This window comes from Panthera leo, chromosome E3, assembly GCF_018350215.1.
Source record: "Panthera leo isolate Ple1 chromosome E3, P.leo_Ple1_pat1.1, whole genome shotgun sequence".
In the NCBI taxonomy this organism is placed as follows: Eukaryota; Metazoa; Chordata; class Mammalia; order Carnivora; family Felidae; genus Panthera; species Panthera leo.
In genome coordinates this window covers 5811349-5829367 of record NC_056694.1, presented here as the reverse complement: position 1 = coordinate 5829367, position 18019 = coordinate 5811349, and the positions used below count along the sequence as shown (strand labels likewise).

General features: G+C 51.6%; 1 long non-coding RNA gene across 5 annotated transcripts in view; it reads right to left on the bottom strand.

Moving 5' to 3' along the window:
- LOC122209811 overlaps positions 1-18019 on the bottom strand; it is a 37715-nt gene that overhangs the window by 17500 nt on the left and 2196 nt on the right. Inside the window, exons 2-6 of one of the 5 annotated variants that reach the window (XR_006197764.1) lie at positions 17655-17942; positions 17234-17355; positions 3888-4015; positions 3398-3607; positions 28-95 (exon numbers count right to left, since the gene is read on the bottom strand). This is a non-coding gene — a long non-coding RNA (uncharacterized LOC122209811). The other 4 variants (XR_006197763.1, XR_006197765.1, XR_006197766.1 and 1 more) reach the window with 4 other exon arrangements.

Here is an 18019-nt window from a genome sequence, read left to right as displayed (position 1 = left end):
CCACTGGAAGAGTTCTAATATACTTACCTCTTCTACACGTGAGTTTATTCACCTGTAAAGTGGACACAGGATCTCTCAGAGAGGATTCCAATAACCTAGTATATAAAAGAATTTGTAATTGACTTTTTGAGAGGCAGAGAGAGCAAGCAAGCAGGGGAGGGGCAGAGAGAGAGAGAGAGAGAGAGAGAGAGAGAGAGAGAGAGAATCTCAGGCAGGCTCCATGCTGTCAGCACAGAACCCAATGTGGGGCTCGATCTCACGAACCATGGGATCATGATCTGAGCCAAAATCAAGAGTCAGACACTTTACCGGCTGAGCCACACAGGCATCACAAAAGAGTTTGTTAATTGTGAAATATTGAGTGGCTTTGTGGGTGGGGACCTCACACTTCCTTATTATAGAAGGAGACTGCTGTGGAGAGGGGGGATTAAAGAATGGACAGAGGGTTGTCTGGGGTCCTGAGCCACAGCCAGGTCAGCAAGTGCCTGTGCCGTAGTGCAAACACCGCAGGGTCCCCTGCATCCCACCCCCACCTGCACACAGTAGGTACAAAGCAAATGAGAAGAACTATTTCCCCGGGGGCAAACGAGGTATGTTTGTTGCTGAAAACATTTTCATAACATACTTGTTTCCTCCCTCGTGCCTTGGGCTTTATGAATATCCTCGCTCATTCTGCCTGTGAGTCTGCGGCCAGATTTCTTCGCTAAATGATGAGCAGGGATTCTGGAATGTTCAGAAGAGCCCCAAGCGGGGTCCTATGTGGGAGTCAGGGATGCCCCAAGGCTGCGAGGGTGCAAAGCTTTCCATGCAGAAGGCCTGATCGGGCCCGTAAGTTGGCAAGTAATTAACTTGCTTAATGAAGGTGTGCAGGTGCAGGGCTCCTGCCCGGGACGTGCTGGGGAGCTGTGTGACATCTGCCACCAAATAGGTCTCCTGCCCTGTGGTCACTGCCTGTCAGGGGTTGGTGGGAGCAAACTAATTAGGCAGTGGGTTTGGGAAGCGTAGCCCCTTGGAGCAGAGGGCTTGGCACGCGGGAGCCCCGGGTGCAGGCAGGGGGCATGGGGAGCACGGGCTCCCTGGGACGCCTGCCCCTTGTGGGTTTGGGACGGAGGGGGAAGAGCTGCCCGTGCCCGCCAGGCTGCAGGCAGGTGAGCTGGAGCCCACAGGCTATTTCTCACCCGCCCCACCGAATTCTGTTTCCAGAAATGATGGGGCAGCCCCTCCTCCTCCCAAACCACAGGCACGAGATGCAGAAGCTTCCAGAGAATGCCAGTGCCCTTCCCTGGACCGGGAGGGCCTGTTTCAACAGCCTGCATGGGGCAGAGACACCCTGCACAGTGGCCACCCCCTGCCAGACAGCCCTTGCTCCTGAGAGGCCTCCGTCCTCGTGGTTGGTGGGGGGCTGGGTAGTGTGGGGAGCATAGAGTCTGTCAGGAGCGGTGGGTGCTCCTGGGGGATGTGACAGAGAGGGAGACTGGGGTCAGGGCTGGTCAGAGAAGGCCCTTCTGAGGAGATGGCTTTTATGGGCTGAATCACGTCTTCTGAAAATTTATATATTGAGGTCCCCAATACCCCATTACGTGACTGGAGACAGGGCCTTTAAAGACGTGAGTAAGGTTTGGGGCACCCGGTGGCTCAATCGGTTAAGCGTCTGACTTCAGCTCAGGTCATGATCTCGCGGTCTGTGAGTTCAAGCCACGTGTGGGGCTCTGTGCTGATAGCTCGGAGCCTGGAGCCTGCTTCGGATTCTGTGTCTCCCCCTCTCTCTGCCCCTCGCCCGTTTGTACTCTGTCCCTCTTTGACTCTCAAAAATAAACATTAAAAATCAATAAAAAAATAAAGAGGCGAGTAAGGTTGAACGAGGCCATTTGGTGGCCCTAACCCAACGTGGCTGGTGTCCTTGTAAGAAGAGGAGGTCAGGACACAGACGTGCACAGGCGGATAACCACGTGAGGACATGGGGAGGACACGGCCATCTTCAAGGGATGGAGAGAAGACTCAGAAGGAACCAGTCCTGCCGACACCTTGATGTTGGGCTTCTAGAACTGTGAGACGGTAAGTTCCCTTTTAAGGCCCCAGCCTGTGGTACTCTGTTACAGCGGCCTGCGCAAGCTGACACAGGGTCTCTCCGTGAAGACGGGAAATGAGGCACTCAGACCGAGGGCCACCGGTGAGGGGCGGGGTCGTGTTCCCAGTGCGAAGGGGAGTGAGGGGCAGGACCGTCCTGCTGTGTCCCCGCCTCCCTCTGGGCCGTGGGGCAGGCCCAAAGCAGGGACACTCGATCCAGAGAGACGGGACAAAATCCCGGGGCACCTCCAGCGTGAGACACAGCTGAAGGCTGTGGCAGTGGTGGCCCTGTTCACGTGAAGCAGTTTCTATCTGGGGGGCTGTGTATCTATGCACACGAAACCCACGACCTCACAGAATCCACCTGCCGAGGTCACGGTGGGTCCTACAAAGGAGAAGAGCCGGGCCCGGCTGAAGGGGCCTCGTGGTGGAGGAGCCTCACGGGCAAGGCGGGGTGCAGCTTGCAGCCCTGGGGAGCCGAGGGCTTTGAGGCCTGCAGGTGGTGTTGGTTCAATCAAACTGAATCGGCCCCGAGCTACCTCTACCCAGCTGAGGGCTGCACTCGGGCCACGCCGGCCTGAGGACCCAGGTTCAAGACCCAGCTGTGAACGGGGGCTGGGGGGTGACGCTGGGGGCATCTGGATCCACACTTCTGTCTGTGACCAGGCCCTGTAAGGAACATCCTCTCTTCTGATGAGCCACAGCTCCAGGCCAACAGAGCCAGCCTCGAGATTGAGCCTGAACTCCTGGGCCCTCCCCACCACACTGGCCTGGCAGGTCAGGGTCTCGCCAAGTGTTGGGAAGGGCTGGGTTTGGGGATGGTTCAGCGTCCTCCCGAATGGCTAATGTGTCTCCCCGAGTGCCTGACACAGCCCCAGGCCCCAGGCAGAATCTGGCTTCTCTCAGGATAATCGACAGGGGTCTGGATGGGAAAATGTATTTCCAGCTTCAGCTCTACCTGGGGCACACCTGGCCCGGGGCCTGGCTGTCCCTTCCCCGTGTGCCCTCAGAGCCAGCCCTGGGCTGCTGCCTTGTGGCCCTGCAGGTGTCCTTCGGGCCCACCGGGGAGAGCGGGTCCTCCCCTCCACCCCTTCTCATCACCACCCCCTTCACGGTCTGGCCCCAGCGATGATCCTAGAACACTCTTTCCTCAACTCACAGGCCTTCCCTTGGCTCTCCATTACCTGTGGCATGAAGTTCACACTCCCCACTGTAATCACCACAGACTCAGCTGTCCAGCCTCCTCTCCACCCGCCTCCTACCTGAATCATGCCCCATCTGCCTGTCTTCTCCTCTAAAGCAGTGGAGTGGGTAAGGAGTGATCACTCACAGATCAGGAGCCTGAAGGTCGGGGAAGGTCGGGGTTGAGAGGTGAGTCAGTCCCGGCCACACGGTGAGTGATGGCACAGCCGGGCTCAGATTCCAGGTCTGATTTCAAGTACTACGCTCCAGCCTCACCAACAGACACGCCCACAAACAGGGTCAGGGGTGTGGATTCCACACGGCACCCTGCGACTTTGGGCCCTGGGCGCTGGGGGTCCTGGAGGAGGAAGGAGATGGTGAGATCAGAGGATAACGGATACGGGGCACTTGGTCTGGAGCTAACTCCCCACCAATAACAGTTATGGTGATTATGACGTTAACTCCAGGGTCCCTGTGTGCCCTTGCACTCTGATTGTTCATCCTCGGCCCCCCGTCCCCCACCCAAACACAGAACAGCTGCTGGGCGGGGTCCCCTGGGACCCAAGGCTGCCCTTGACCCAGCACCGGCATTAGTGTTTCTTTTTCTGTGACAGAGTTTTTCAGCTCAATCCACATACCTGTCAGATTGGGGGACATGCCACATGACTTGTTCCCTTGTCACAGCAAGTCCTCGGGCCCCGTGACCTTGACGAGCCCTTCGGATGCGCCCAAGAAGCCCGACTCAAAGGCACGAGCCCATCTGCCTCTGATGAAAAACAAGGGGTCTAGTTTATTTAAAAAAAATTTTTTTTAACATTTATTTATTTTTTTGAGAAACAGAGAGAGACAGAGCATGAGCAGGGGAGGGGTGGAGAGAGAGGGAGTCACAGATTCCAAAGCAGGCTCCAGGCCCCAAGCTGTCAGCACAGAGCCTGGTGCGGGGCTCAAACTCACAGACCTCGAGATCATGACCTGAGCTGAAGTTGGTTGCTTGGCTGACTGAGCCGCCCAGGCACTCCCGTCTAGTTTATTTTAGTTTAGATATGAGCCCACCGTTTGTCAAGAGATAACTGAATGTGGGGCGTCGAAGGAACACAATGAAACACTCTTCCGGGCTGTGTTGGGAACAGGTGTGCAATCCAAGCTGCCGTCTGCAGAAGTGAGGGTTGGCTGCGTGTGTATTTTGCATTTTGAGCAGGAATAAGGGTGGGGCACACCCCTGGGACGGTGTGCCCACAGGGTATCTCCACTGGAAGCTTCCAAATCACCTGCAGAAAAGGCTGGGAAAGAGAAGAACCACGCAGCGGAGGGCGGGGACCTGATTTCTGGTTGAATCTCAAGCCTTGCCGCCGTGCGTCCAGGCACGTCCGGGCTCGGCTGCAGGCTGGCCGCCTGGCGCCTACCCCCTGCAATGTGTCCCCCAAATAACTGCCCCCCATTCCCAGCAGTTCAGATGATTACAGACACCCGCCTCCCTGCCCAGCGCTAACAGCCGGTGGGGCCCGTGATGACACGAGGCTGTGGCTGGGAGGTCGCAGGGAGCAGGGCTGGCCGCTGAGAGGGTATTAAAACACAGCTTTTAGAGGTGCCATCTGTAACAATATCCCGGATAAAAGCCCTGGTCCCAGGGTCCTGTGGAACCGTTCTGGAGGGACACAGGGTCCCCGTGGGAGTGGCAGCTTCACAGCAGCAGGGCTCTGACTGCCTCCAGGTGAGGCTGCCATGCGGGCTGGATACCGCCGTGTTAGGGCTTCAATCGCGTCTCCCACCAAATCCGAATGTTGAAATCCTAAACCGCAGGACGCCAGAATGTGACCTTGTTTTGGAGATCGGGTCTCTACAGAGTTAAAATGACATCATTAGGATAGGCCCTAATCCAATATGACCAATGTCCTCTTAAAAAGGAGGACGTATGGGGGTGCCCGGGTGGCTCAGCCGGTTAAGTGTCTGGCTCTTGATTTCGGCTCAGGTCACGATCTCACGATCCCTGAGTTCGAGCCTCACTGACAGCATAGAGCCCGCTTGGGATTCTCTCTCTCACTCTCTCTCTCTCTCTCTCTGCCCCGCCCCCCTCAAAATAAATAAACATTTTAAAAAAGATACATTTAAAAAAAGGGGAGGGGGACATGTGGACACAGGCACGTGCATGCACACATGCCTGAACATGCACAACACCACATGAGGTTAGGACTTATGTCGCCACAAGCCAGGGAACTTCCAGAAGCTTAGAGAAAGCCTTGGAACACGACTGTCCCTCGCAGCCCTAAGACACCTTGAGTGGGGACTTTCGCCTCCAGAACTGTGAGACCGTGAACTTGTCTTGTCAAAGCTGCACAGGGTGAGGGTGCGTTGTTACAGTAGCTCGAGCCAATGCATGGCTGCGGGGTGCACGGGGAGTGGGGGGAACCCAGGATGCGTTGGGAGCGGGTGTGTCACAGCAGACCTCAGGATTAACTGTGGGGATAAGATGACGCCCTCCCACCCTCCCCTCAAGCAGCCGAGGTTAGGGACAGTCTCCTGGCACAGACTTCCTGCCCCACCTGCTCCCAGGATGCAGTGGGGGGGGGGGGGGCGCTGACTTGCTTGGATAAAAGAAAAGCTGCAAAGAGCTGAGGGAAAGATTAAAGTAATTAAGAACCAGCTTCCTGAGATGAGAGTAGTTGTTCTCCCTGAGAAAGCAGGGCCCTTCTCGGGCCCAGCCTGGACACGATGTCCCCTCCCTGGAGAAGCCCCCAGCCAACCCTGCTGCGTTTTGCACAAGTCACTAGTGGGCTCCCTGGTTGGAGTGTTTACCGTCTCCGTGGAGGCTTGGACCCTGTACCAACCACAACAGAGAGGGTGGCCCCACACCACACTGACACCCACTGCTGTTTCAGCGGGCTCCCTGCTTGGGCATGGACCCCGGATGCCCGGCCTGGCCCCACTGCAGACGTGAGGCCTGGTCCCCCCAGCCCACCAGGGAGACCCCGAAGGCACCGGGGCCCCCCTTTGCTCCCGGCACAGGGCAAGTTCTATCTGGTGAGCATGTGCACCGGGTGTCGGTGGGGCCGGGTAATGACATCGTCTCTCCTTCCAGTAGGGACTTTTGTGGGGCTGGGGATGGTGGGCGGGGGGATCCAGGACAGGATATAAACAAGACAGAAATGTCCAGAATCTTCTTTGTCTTCCAAGTTGGATTGCATCCCCCCAAAAGGATGTGTTTAAGTCCCAACCTCAGTACCTGTGAATGTGACCTTATTTGAAAACAGGATCCTTGCCAGTGTAATCAAGATGAGGTCATCAGGATGAATGCTAATCCAGCATGACTGGTGTCCTTATAAGAAGAGGGCACCGTGAGGGGCCACTGGGTGGCTTGGTTGGCTAAGCATCTGACTCTTGGTTTTGGCTCAGGTCATGATCTCACAAGTTTGTGGGATCGAGCCCCACGTGGCTGCTTGAGATTCTCTCTCTCCTCTCTCTGCACCTCTCCTGCTCGCACTCTCTCTCTCTCTCTCTCAAAATAAATTAAAAAAAAAAAAAAAAAAAAAAAAAGAAGAGGGCACAGTGAGAGGCCGGTGCAGCTCCAGGGGTGAGGGTGGAGAGACGTGATCGGATATGTGTGTGTGATTTGGGCAACATGGGAGAAGAGCCTGGCCTCTCTGGGCATCTCTAGCTCAGTCTGCCCACAGGTAAAACCTGACGAGGCAGTTAGTTTTTCCTCCCAGGGAGGAATATCACCTTGTGTCTAAGGAATTTGACTTCTCCCAAAAAGAGGTCTGGCCTTGATCCTAGCTCCTGCGAGGTAACCTTTAAGCACTGGGAATCTCCCAAGTAATGGAAGGGTCTTTGTTATTCATGGGACCCTCAGGCCACAGCTGATCATTTATGCTAATGAGGTGACTCTGGTAGACTCCTAGATAGCTTAGGTCTAGGGGATGGCTCAGGGTGGAGGCTGGCCACAGTGGAAAGACCAACCACATGATTAGAGCCCTGGGGGCTTTCAGGCATGTATTATTAGCCTGACCTGTGGTAGGGGAGGGGGCTGGAGACTCAGCCGCGTGGCCAGGGGATTCAGTCATCCCTATACAGTGAAACCCCAATAAAAACTCAGGACACTGACGCTCACAAGAGCTTCCCTGACTGGCAATATATTCTTTGAGCGATTGTCACACATCACAGCTGGGAGGGGGAAACACCGCCTGGGACTCGATGGGGAGAGGACCGCAGAAGCTTCAAATTTGGGCTCCTGCCCGACTTTGCCCTTTGTCTCCCTTTGTTCTAATAAAACTGTAACAGTAACTACAGTGTTTTCCCGAGTCCCATGAGTTATTCTAGTGGATGATCCAACCTGAAAGACCCTGAGCTTGAAGTTGGGGTCTTACCCTTGCCTTCTGCTAATGCCAAGTTCAACCCAACATTGCCAGGGGGCAGTGAGGGGAGAATGGGGCTGGCTCAGGTGGAGGACCCCACCCTGCCACCCAGAGCAGATCAGTGTGTATGCCCCAAATAAGAGGAGCAACCAAGACATCTCATTATTAGGCCACCCCTTCCTCTGCTTTTTCCAAGTTGAAGACAGAGCCCCAGCCGCTCTACCTCAGCAGGAGGCTAATAAAAATGCAAACACGAGTCCCTGGTGGTGAGAATGGTTTCCCCATCACTAGCACTGTGTCCCCACGTTCCTTTTATTCTCCTCTTAAAATATTTAAGGAAAGAGTATGTCTAGACTCAAATGTAATTTTTGATCTGAAGATGCCCTTGTGGTAGAATAAGTCGTCACATAAAAAAGAGTCATTGTAGGTAAGGAAGCCCGAATGATGATCCACCTTGAAGCAGATCAGCCTTTTAAGGGTCATCGTGGTTTTGGGGGGCAGGGACGGATGTCTTTTCTTCTCTTTCCTGCATGGCCTGGACTCTAGACTGAGATACACAGACAACTCCCTTTTCATGCATCCGAGCCACCACCGGGGTCCCTTAATCCTGTGGTCATTCAAATAACGTGGGAGACTAATTGCACCCCAAAATCACTGCGTTGGAAAATTAATTTCTCTCATTGTTTGAAAACAATTTTCCGGGTGTTTCCTGGTCAATTTAGAGCAGGCTTAAGTCCTCAATTGGTTTCTTTTCATCTCGAAATGTCTGATGGGTTCTTCTGAGGATTCCACTTTGAAAACGTAATTGACCGTATACAAAACAAAGCCGTTGATGGCTCTGTGAGAGTGTGTGTATATACAATATTTGATGGGCTAATTTTACCACATTTTAATTACAACACTGGATGGTATTATAAATTTGTGTTCAATTAGGCTCAAGCCATCAACTGCGGAATACATTATAAATTTTGTTAAATCAGCCCAACTGATGTTACAAGCTCCCCTGTAATCGCAAGGATACTGTTGTCAGATTAATTTAACCCCCTACTCTCCATCCAGGCTTGGATTTGTCGCCGTCAAATTGGCTAAATAAAGGAATAGCGGCCTTATAATGAACATGAGCATGGACAAAATCAAAGCATAAAACGTATAGCAAAGGCCACCATAGATCTGCAATGCTCTCTGCCTGTGTCTCTACAAGCTACAGAGAGAGGTCACACAGGCAAATCGCAGTCCGACCTTGGAGAAGAGAGAAGGCATAGAAAGTTTCAAGTCAGATTTCTGTGAATCTGACCCACCTAGCTGCTCTAGAGTCTTGATGAAAAGTTCTCATTAGAAAATAAAGGGGGATTAAGAACTGGGGTGGATATTACTCCTGTGCACCCATCTTCTGTTCTCCTCTTCCTTCCCAGCTCCCGGCAGCTGCGTCCTTGCTGTTAGCCCCGGTCTGGCTGATGATGTACGAGAAGCGGTGTGTATCACTTCCAAGCCGAGGCACCGTAAAGGAGGCACCATCCCCCAGCCTCTCCTTCCCCTGTCTGGATGGTTGAGAAGGCCCCCCATCAACCTGGATCCCTGAGTGACTGCATGGAGAAAATATATCCGGTCCCTCCATTGGTCCTGCCTACATGTGCTGGATATAGACTGTGAACTAGAATGAAATCTGTGTTGTGTTGAGTCGTTGAGATGTTAGGGTTATTTTGTTAATGCACAAAGCTTCTCCTATACTGACTAATACAAGAACTTTAAAATAACAGAAATATGGTAAGACTCAGTGACAAGTCCAGTTCGGACCATCGCTTTATTGTGTCTCTCCTGAGAGAGCTTTGATGAAGGCACTGCAGTATTTTGGAGGGCTTTGCATTATTATTTTGGCCCTTCATGCTCAGTGTACAAATCTGTCTTAAATTGTTCCTTGATACCTGTGTTGCCCTGGGCCATAGATTTGATTGACCTGACCTTCTCAGGTCCTATGTTTATAAAATATGGCTAGACCGGGGCACTTGGGTGGCTCAGTTAGTTAAGCGTCTCACTCTTGCTTTTGGCTCAGGTCGTGATCATACGGTTCATGGGTTCAAGCCCCATGTCTGGCTCTGTGCTAACAGAAAGCCTGCTTGGGATTTTCTCCTTCTCTCTCTGCCCCTCCCCTGCTCATGTTCTCTCTCTTAAATATTTTTTTTTAATTTCTTTAACGTTTTTATTTATTTTTGAGACAGAGAGAGACAGAGCATGAACAGGGGAGGGACAGAGAGAGAGGGAGACACAGAATCTGAAACAGGCTCCAGGCTCTGAGCTGTCAGCACAGAGCCCGACGCGGGGCTCGAACTCACAGACGGTGAGATCATGACCTGAGCTGAAGTCGGACACTTAACCGACAAGCCACCCAGGTGCCCCACATGTTCTCTCTCTTAAAAAAATTTTTGAGAGATAGAGAGACAGATCACAAGTTGGGGAGGGGCAGAGAGAGAGAGAGAGGGAGACACAGAATCCGAAACAGGCTCCAGGGTCTGAACTGTCAGCCCAGCGCCTGATGCAGGGCTTGAACCCACAAGTTGTGAGATCATGACTTGAGCCGAAGTCGGATGCTTAACCAATTGAGCCACCCAGGCACCCCTAAATAAATAATTTTTTTTAAATGAGGCTGGACTTCATTCATTCATTCATTCATTCATTCATATAGTCTAAACATCAGATATGTTTGGGACTATGTTAGGAGCTGCAGGGGAATAATTATAAGAGCTGACAGTTACTGGCAGCTTGTCATGGGGCAGACATTGTGCTGAATGTTTCACAGGCATTGTGAGACTTCATGCTCCCTCCCCCTCCCCATGTGGCAGGTACCCTCACCCCCATTTTACAACAGCGGGAATGGGAACCAAGGAGAGTAGAGACTTTGCCCAGGGAGTCCCCACAGGAAGTGACACAGCCAGGGTCTACACTTGGCCTCTTGACTCAAAAGCCTAGGTCTCAGCCCAGACCAGTGGCAGATGAAGCCCCCTCCTGCTGGCCCCATTTCTGAACCACCTGCTAAACCCTTCAAAGCCTCTCTGCTGTTCTTAAGATCATGGCTTATACCCCTACCCTGGCTTCATGGGCCCTGGTAATCAGGCCTCTGAGGCTTTAGCGCTGTCTCCTCAACCCCTGTCACTCTGCCCCATCTGAGTGTCTACCTAAGAAAACTTCCCTCCTCCAGGGCACTCCCCCAAGGCTACATTTCCCACGAAGCCCCCATGGTCCTACTCCCCCACTGCTTAGTGTCTGTTCCTCATGTGGCCTCATTTGTTTACTCCTGGTTGGTCACTTCATGGGCCCAGGGTCCCTCATACTTGTCTCCCTGGCCCAGCGCAGTGCCTGGTGCACAGTGGGGTTCAGTGCCCATTGGCCTAGTTATATCCGAATGCACCTACTGGGGGTGGAGGCATTCCCAGCAGATCCAGAATGGTTGTCAGCCCTGCACTGGGGCCACCACGACCTCAGTGATGGCAGACCAACTCTGAGAAGTGACATCTATATATATATATATATATATATATATATATATATATATGTGTGTGTGTGTGTGTACACACACACACACACACACACACACACATCTACATATACATCTATATAACCCTGGGCTCAGCGGCTCCCCGGAGTCCCTTCCCCCATTAACAGAGAGTAATGGCTGCCTGCAGGTGATTCGGCACCACCTACTCCCCAATAGCAGCCATTAGCACTCCTGTCCTTTGTGGTTAAGAGGACACAGCCGAAGGGAGAGTTGAAAAGAGCCACTTCTCTCCATCCGAACCCAGCCCAGTTCCTGGATCTCTCCAGCCATGTGTGTCTCAACAAAGCCACCGCTTCCTGGGTCCACCCAAGCTACTGGATCAGAAGCTGGGGACGACATTTGTCATTTCAAACAGATCGCCAGGTGGCCGGGGTGAGGCCCGGATTCCAGAACTGAAGTCCAAGACCTCCAACATCAAGACGGCGGTATTTCCCAGGGGTTATGAAGCTGGAACATTCTTCCTAGAAGGTGACCATCTCTCCCTGGGGCAGCTCTTCTCGGTCCTGGTGTGGTTTTGAATTATAGACTTTCTGGGCCAGGGCCAGGGCAGTGGTATTTTTTAAAGCTCCCAGGTAAGTCCAGTGTGCAGTCAGGTTAAGAACAGCTCTGCTGAGGGGCACTGAGCAGAGACAAGAAAGAGGGGAGGCTGACCCTCTGGAAGACGATCGAGACCGCGCTGCCTTCTCCCTGCCTCCCCAGCCTCCAAACATGAAAGATGCTGCTATCAGAGGAAGGGGACAGAATATTCTGAAGTTCCAGCTGATGTCCGGAACCTGCATTCTACTGCTGAGAAGGCATCACTATGGGATGTCTGCTGATTGCAGGGTGTACAAACCGGCTGCAGGTTGATGGAGCCCACTTCCCTTCACCACGACCCCCTGCAACTTTGGCCCTGCCTTATAACCTCATCTGTAAAATGGGAACATTATCTCCCTTGCCAGGCTCCGTCAGGACTCCAGCGTGATCGTAGTCACAAGTGCCAGTTAACTGCACAGGACACATCTTTCATTCACTTGGTCACTTGACAAACATTGGCTGAGCAGCTTTGGCTTAGGGGGGCACCGGGCTGGCGGATCGGCATTGAGAGTGGCCGATGTGCAGCCAAAATTCCATCGATCGGACCCATTATGAGGTCATGGGGTCCTCTCTCTATATATATAAAGTATTTGTAGGTCAGCTGGTGGGGGGAGACATTCCAGAGACAGGCCAGGAAAGCGGGCATTTAATTTCACAGACCACTGATGGTGTAAGAGTTAGGGAGGCTGGTTGTCTGGATTTTAAAATTAAGTTTGGCCAGAGATTTAGCTGTTAACACTTCTCCCTCCCCTCTTTTCCTCCTTCTTTTGGGGTCTCTTTTCTCTTTCTATTTTCTTTTATGGATAGAGTCCATTGTACTGTTATCAGCATTACTTGTCATCCACTGTTTTCTTTCCAACAATAAAACCCTCCTTGGTGTCTCCATTTACAAGGATATCTGGAGTTATTTGCATTCTGACAGCTTAAATCACGCGTTTTAAGACCGGTCACGAGGAAAGCAGTAAATCTATGACTTAGCTTCAGTCCAAACAAATAACACAAAAAGGTCTCAGATCACAGCAATAAACACCAGCAGTGCTTGGCGACTCATTAGGGTTCAAGATTCATAACCGTGATGGACAAGTATTTTAATAGAAAGAGAAAGGGCAGTGGGAGACCAAAACGTTCCTTTTTCTTCCTTTTGTTCCTTCTTTTCTCTTTATTTAGGCCTCCTGGTTGTGATTTTAGATGATAAGTTCTCAGGGTGAGAGAGATCTGAGGCTTTCTGATTTTGATTTGTAAATACAGTCCGAGATGTGCTTACACAAGCAGAGATGGCAGGAAAAGGAAACCGGAGTGAGGAATCACTGGGTGAGTCAGAACCACGTCAAAGAAACTCCCACTCCATTTCCTTACTAACATCCCACCTTGTTTGGGGTCAAATTATCCTCTATTTACAGAGCTCTGTGACAATCCGTGGTTAGTTATGACATCACCATAGTACCTCTCTTTGTGCTGGAGTGCCCCGCTCTGCTCCGGCACGTGTGGATTCAGATACTGTAACGGTCACCCACGGCTGCATAACAAATTCCCCCAGAGTCTTGGCAGCATAAAAGAGTAAACATTTATCATCTCACACAATTTCTGTGGGTCAGGAATGGGAGCGCGGCTTAGCCGGGGGCTCACTAACAAGGTTCAGTCAAGATGGTTTTTGGTGCTGTCGTCATCTGAAGGCTTGACCGGGACTGGAAGATCTGCTCGCTTGCATGGCTGGCAAGCCAAGTGTTGGCTGCTGGTGGCATGCGGGCCTCCCCACAGGGTACCACCTCACAACACGGTGGCTGGTTTCTTCCAGGGAGAGTGACCCAAAAAAAAACAAGGCAGAAGCCACAAGGTCTTACTTAATCTAGTGTCTCAAGTCATGCTGTCATTTCCACAACATCCCAGGGATTATGCAGGTCAGCTGTGTTCAGTGTGGGAGGGGGGGCCTTCTTGGATAAGAGCCACCACAAATACAGAAGATCTTCCCCAAGCTCCCTGTGAATGGGTTAGGAAATGCTTTGAAGAACATCATGTACAAGCCACAACAAAGCCCGTCCCCATGTTTTCAGGGGCTTTTCTTTCAGGAAGGGAAGGAGAAAAGCACGGCAAGCAGGTTGTATCTTGCATGCTCTTGCATATCAGTTGGTGGGGCTATCTGGAACAATGGAATGAATAGCACCAGTCTGGGCTCAGCAGGAAAGCATGGTGATCGATTGGCGATGCCTGCCACAGGCACAGGAATGGGGACTGGTGACACAGATGCACCCGTATTGCTCTGACTTACCATAGCCAGGCTCTCCGGGGGACATAGGAGCAGTCAGTCATAGTAACAAGCAGCAAGCACTGGGTTAATTATGATACCAGGTAGAGTCACAAGACCCCACCACCAGACAGCTGTGGAGGTGACCATCCACTGATGAGCAGCTTGGGAAGAGACCCTCCCCACCAAGAGTCTGTTCTGGTCCCAGAATCACATGAATGAATCACAATCTCACGAAGCCTAGAACCAGAAACCTCCCCAGAGGCCGTTAAGTCAAGTGTATTGTGAACAGTTTTTGGTTTCAGACCCCTTTAAAACAAATCCCCTCCAGGACCACATACAAAGCAGGTAAAGATAGAATTGTTCGGGTAGAAGTGAAGTGGGAGCTTGGAGCCTGCCCGCTCAGACTGCCCCTGGATCATCACCGGGGTCTCTGATGTGTCTCTGTTGGGGTTCCATGGGGTATGGTTTGAAAACCACTGATTTACCCCATTTCCTCCATTTTACAGCTTAAAAAAAGGAGTCCAAGAGAGAAGCAGGGATTCTCAAGAACATGTTGGGAGAGGGGTTCCTGGCTTAGTTTTTGCAGTGTTGGGTCCCTGGATGGTCGTTGCTCCAATGTGGGCATTACTGAGGTGGAGGGAGATCTGGGGCCCCCCAGGGCGGGACCAGTGCTGGTGGCCCTCTGCTCAGCAGCAGGACTGACAGACAGGTGGCTGAGGTGGGGACCAGTGTGCCTGGGATGGCAGCAAGGGCAACTTCTGCTCCTGTCCCTTCCACTTTCAACATCCTCGACACACATGTGCCCACTCATGTGCATTTATGTCACGCACGTCCAAACCCTCAGGCATTGGGAATTTTTTATAGCCTAATGAGACAGTGTTCCAAGTGTGTTTTTACCTTTCCCCAGCTCACAGAATGAAAGCAGCAGGCTGGGCTTCTGTGCATCTTCCACCAAGGGCTAATTTAGTTGTGATTTGTGGCAAACATTTATGGTTTAATAAAGTGACTTTCCGGTTGCTGTGTTTATCACAGCTCAAGTGAGGAGCCTCACGGGGGAAGCATCTGGGGCTGATAATTATTAAAATAAAACCACTTTTGTGAGCCATTCTGTCAAGCTCCTTCAGTGACTCAACCTCCCCCAAGCCCAAATGTGAGAAAAGAGAAAGAAAGATCAGGGAGGGGGAGGCTGTGCCCAGACAGGGGGTCATGTCAGGAAGGGTGCCCATGGGGCAGGCAGGACAGAGTCCTCTCTGTGTGGTGACTAAAGAAACCACCCTATGTGCCACCTCTCAGCCACAGAAGTGGCACCAACATTGTGACCACGTCATATGCAGAACATATAGAAATGACTCTGCTTCACTTTTTTTTGTGTGAGATCTGGGCGTCCACAGGAGCCCTGACCTCCATGGGTTTTGGGGTATAGGCTCCATTCCAATAAATGGGGACCCACCACTCTTTGGAAATCAGAAATTTCTGATTGCAAATGGTCACAGGCTGAACTGGGCCCCCTTCCCAATTCATATGTTGATGTCCTAATCTCTGGGCCCCCAGAATGTGGCTGTAGTTGGTGATGAGGTCTTTAAAGATGGAATTAAGTTAAAATGAGGTCAGTAGGGTTGACCCTCACCAATAAGACCAGTATCCTTATAAGAAGAGATTAGGACGGGTGCCTGGGTAGCTCAGTTGGTTGAGCATTGGGCTCTTGATTTCAGCTCAGGTCACAATCTCACGGTTGTGAGATGGTGCGCTAACAGCACAGAGCCTGCTTGGGATTCTCTCTCTCCCTCTTTCTCTCTGCCCCTCCCTTACTCTCTCTCTCCCTCTCTGCCCCTTCCCCTGCTCGGGCTCTCTCTCTCAAAATAAATAAATAAACTTAAAAAAAAAAAAAAGAAGAGGGGCACCTGAGTGGCTCAGTTGGTTGAGCGTCTGACTTTGGCTCAGGTCATGATCTCGCAGTTCATGAGTTCGAGCCCTGCGTCGGGCTCTGTGCTGACAGCTCAGAGCCTGGAGCCTGCTTCGGATTCTGTGTCTCCCTGGCTGTCTGCCCCTCCCCTGCTCATGTTCTGCCTCTCTCTCTCTCTCAAAAATAAATAACATTAAAAATATTTTTAATTAAAAAAATTAAAAAAAAAAAGATATTAGGTCACAGACACACATGGACAGAAGACCACTGAGGACACGGGAGAAGAGAGTCATCCACATGCCAAGGAGAGAGGCCTCAGGAGACACCAACCTGCTGACACCTTGACCTCAGACTTCCAGCCTCCAGCACTGTGAGAAAACTAATTTTGGGTGTTTGAGCTGCCCGGTCTGTGGTATTCTGTTATGGCGGCCTGAGCGGAATAACTCTCACATGACCCATGGAGATAAAGTAGCCTGTTTCTTCTCACTAACTCAGACCCAGTGCTCGTCTGAGAATGTCAAGGATGCATGGGCTGGAAGGATTCTGTCTCAAGGTCAAGTTAGCCAAGACTTTTAATATAACATTGTTGAAGATAGCAAGTTTTTCAGGCCCCTGAGGACTCCAGAGGGTTGTTGCTGAGGTAAAGTCTCCTTTCCGAGAGCTGTTGCCTGCCTCACCTAAGACAGGAGGAGGCCAGAGGAGTATTAATAGGTCTTCAAAGTCATTCGTTATTTGTTGTTGCATATAGCCATTCAACAAACACCAATTTAGCATCCAGCCCTATAGCCTACTAGAGTTGATCCCAGCCAGCAGAGGGATTTCCTCTTCTCAGAATGTGTTCCTTTGATCTCCTTGTAAAAACTCAGGCTTTGGGGCTCCACCTCAGGGCTGATGACTCAGAACCTCTAGGGGCGTGGATCCCTGGGAATCCACCTTTTGAATGTATTTTCTGTGCGATTCTGGTGCAGATGAGCGTTTGAGAGCCTGTGCTGCACCGTAACCCCAGTGCTGGTCATTTGGCCTCTGCTCAGACTCCCAAGGGGGCCTGTCTCACATGCTGTGGCCGTGACAGGCCATGCATTTCTTTCTCTTGGAGCTGAAACCCGCCTTCTGCGGCTTCTATCCTAGGGTCCTGGCTGCACCTTCCAGGTCTCCCCCTTCCCAACGCCCTTCGGGTGTCTGAGGACACACATGTGGGCCGCTAGAAGTGGAAGAGAAGAGATGTCACTGAAGGGCAGAGCAAGAGGGGAGAGAGAGACAGATAGGAGAGAAAGTGCTAGAACACGTGGGTGTCTCCATTCCCACAGAAGGGAGTGATGGGGAGATAAGCCAAAAATAAGACAATATTTTACAATTTTCACCTCTGTGCTTTTCTTTTCTGGAAGTCAAGGGCATTCATACAGCCTCAAGATGAACTAGGATGGTCGAGGCTGAGTTTCTAAGAGGAGTTCCTCTTCAGCTGAAGGGTACTCAGGAAACAGTCCTGGCGAAAGAAGCGGAGAAGATTCCAGAAGAGTGCCACCCAAATAGAAATAGAATATGGGCCACATTAAAAATAAAGAATAGGGGCGTCTGGGTGGCTCAGTTGGTTAAACGTCTGACTTGGGCTCAGGTCATGATCTCATGGTTCATGAGTTTGAGCCCCACGTCGGGCCTGCTTCAGATTCTGTGTCTCCCTCTCTGTCTGCCCCTCCCCTGTTCACACGTTCTCTCTCTCTTTCTCTTTCTCAAAAATAAACATTACAAAAAATAAGGTCACCATTTGTGTTAATTATCTATTACCTCAAACTTAAAAGAACAAAGGTTCTACATGGTCTCTGTAGCTCAGGGATTCCGGAGGAGCTAAGCTGGGTGATTCTGGCTCCCGGTCTCTCATGACATTGCAGTCAGGTGACCAGCCCGGCCTGCTGTCATCTGAAGGCTTGACTGGGGCTGGAGGAGCCCCTTCCATGAAGTTCACTCACATGGCTGCCATGTTGGTACTGGCTGTTGGAGGGAGGCCTCAGTTCTCCACAGGGCTGTTGGAGTATTCTGCTGCCGTGGCGGCTGGCTTTGGCTACAGTGAGAGAGCTAAGATGTACAAGGTGAGGCTACAATGTCCTTTATGACCTGGACTCTGAAGTCACACTCCCTCATTTCAGCAACAT